This window comes from Rhinoraja longicauda, chromosome 3 (genome assembly GCF_053455715.1).
Source record: "Rhinoraja longicauda isolate Sanriku21f chromosome 3, sRhiLon1.1, whole genome shotgun sequence".
Classification (NCBI taxonomy): domain Eukaryota; kingdom Metazoa; phylum Chordata; class Chondrichthyes; order Rajiformes; family Arhynchobatidae; genus Rhinoraja; species Rhinoraja longicauda.
The window spans coordinates 96,650,478-96,653,516 of NC_135955.1; positions in this window are offsets into that span (position 1 = coordinate 96,650,478).

A 3,039-nucleotide genomic window follows, 5' to 3' on the forward strand; every position below is an offset into this window, starting at 1 on the left:
AATTTTTAACATTTTTACCCAGTCAATTAACCTACATACCTGTACGATCTCCGGTTTCCTCCCACACTCCAAAGACGTACAGGTTTGTAGGTTAATTGACTCAGGGCAATTGTAAATTGTCCCATGTGTGTGTAGGATGGTGTTACTGTGCGTGATATGTTGGTCGGTGCGATTTTTAGTAAACTAAGCTAAAGACAGCATGGCGCCACTGGAGATAAATGGGTCTATTGTGGATAGGGCGAGCAGTTTTAAATACTTGGGAGTCCGCATTACAGAGGATCTGACGTGGGCAACGCACATTGCCGCACTGGTGGGTAAGGCTAAGCAGCGCCTTTACCACCTGAGACAACTGAGGAAATTCAGAGTGTCTCTGAGGATCCTTCATTGCTTCTACTCTGGGGCTGGAGAGAGTATCCTGTCCGGCAACATCACAGTCTGGTTTGGGAACAGCTCTGCCCAGGACAGGATGGCCCTGCAGAGAGTAGTGCGTTCGGCAGAACGCACCATGGGAACTACACTCGCCCCCCTGCAGGACCTATACATCAGGAGGTGCAGATCCAGAGCAAGCAAGATCATGAGGGACCCCTGCCACCCCAGTAACGGACTGTTCCAGATGCTACGATCAGGCAAACGCCTCCGCTGTCACGCTGCGAAAACGGAGAGGATGAGACGGAGCTTCTTCCCACAGGCCATCAGGACTGTCAACCTTTATAACCCCAGAGACTAAATTTTTGTCGACACTAATAGTAACTTATTAACTTTATTTATATGCTGTAACTGTAATTCTTTTTTGTGCACAACCCGCAGGCATTGCCACTTTCATTTCACTGCACATCGTGTATGTGTATGTGACAAATAAACTTGACTTGACTTGACTTGAACAGCAGGCCCTGCGACACACCGCGCCCATGCCACCCAGCGATCACCTCGTATACTAGTACTATCCGACACACCGTGCCCATGCCACCCAGCGATCACCTCGTATACTAGTACTATCCTACACACCAGGGACAACTTATACCTGACGGAAGACAATTAACCTACAAACCTGTATGGCATTTGAGTACGGGAGGGAACCGGAGCGACCGGAGAAAACCCACGTGTCGTGGACATGCATAGGTATAGTGAAAAAGTATAGGTATAGGGCGGTCACGGTGGCGCAGCGGTAGAGTTGCTGCCTTACAGCGAATGCAGCGCCGGAGACCCGGGTTCCATCCCGACTACGGGCGCCGTCTGTACGGAGTTTGAACGTTCTCCCCGTGACCTGCGTGGGTTTTCTCCGAGATAGAAACATAGAAAATAGGTGCAGGAGTAGGCCATTCGGCCCTTCGAGCCTGCACCGCCATTCAATATGATCATGGCTGATCATCCAACTGAGTATCCCATACCTGCCTTCTCTCCATACCCCCTGATCCCTTTAGCCACAAGGGCCACATCTAACGCCCTCTTAAATATAGCCAATGAACTGGCCTCAACTACCTTCTGTGGCAGAGAATTCCACAGATTCTCTGTGTGAAAAAAAACGTTCTCATCTCGGTCCTAAAAGACTTCCCCCTTATCCTTAAACTGTGACCCCTTGTTCTGGACTTCCCCAACATCGGGAACAATCTTCCTGCATCTAGCCTGTCCAACCCCTTAAGAATTTTGTAAGTTTCTATAAGATCCCCCCTCAATCTTCTAAATTCCAGCGAGTACAAGCCGAGTCTATCCGGTCTTTCTTCATATGAAAGTCCTGCCATCCCAGGAATCAATCTGGTGAACCTTCTCTGTACTCCCTCTATGGCAAGAATGTCTTTCCTCAGATTAGGAGACCAAAACTGTACGCAATACTCCAGGTGTGGTCTCACCAATGCCCTGTACAACTGCAGTAGAACCTCCCTGCTCCTATACTCAAATCCCCTCACTATGAATGCCAACATACCATTCGCTTTCTTCACTGCCTGCTGCACCTGCATGCCTACTTTCAATGACTGGTGTACCACGACACCCAGGTCACGTTGCATCTCCCCTTCTCCTAATCGGCCACCATTCAGGTAATAGTCTGCTTTCTTGTTCTTGCCACCAAGTGGATAACCTCACATTTATCCACATTATACTGCATCTGCCATGCATTTGCCAACTCACCTAACCTATCCAAGTCACGTTGCAGCCTCCTAGCATCCTCCTCACAGCTAACACTGCCACCCAGCTTCGTGTCATCCGCAAACTTGGAGATGTTGCATTCAATTCCCTCGTCCAAATCTTTAATATATATTGTAAATAACTGGGGTCCCAGCACTGAACCTTGCGATACCCCACTAGTCACTGCCTGCCATTCCGAAACGGACCAGTTTATTCCTACTCTTTGCTTCCTGTCTGTACCCACAATACCGAACCCACAATACCGTGTGCTTTAAGTTTGCACACTAATCTCTTATGTGGGACCTTGTCGAAAGCCATCTGGAAGTCCAGATATAACACATCGACTGGTTCTCCGTTATCCACTCTACTAGTTACATCCTCGAAAAATTCTATAAGATTCGTCAGACATGATTTGCCTTTCATAAATCCATGCTGACTTTCTCCAATGATTTCCAAATGTGCTGCTATCCCATCTTTAATAACTGACTCTAGCATTTTCCCCACTACTGATGTTAGGCTAACTGGTCTGTAATTCCCCGTTTTCTCTCTCCCTCCCTTTTTGAAAAGTGGGGTTACATTAGCTACCCTCCAGTCCTCAGGAACTACTCCAGAATCCAAAGAGATTTGAAAAATTATCACTAATGCATCCACTATTTCTGGGGCTACCTCCTTAAGCACTCTGGGATGCAGCCTATCTGGCCCTGGGGATTTATCGGCCTTTAATCCATTCAATTTCTTCGGTTATCTCCCACATTCCAAAGATGTGCAGGTTTTGTAGGTTAATTGGCTGGGCAAATGTAAAAATTGTCCCAAGTATGTGTAGGATAGTGTTAGTGTGCGGGGATCACCGGCAGGCGCGGACCCGGTGGGCCGAAGGGCCTGTTTCCGCGCTGTATCTCTAAACTAAACAAAAAACTT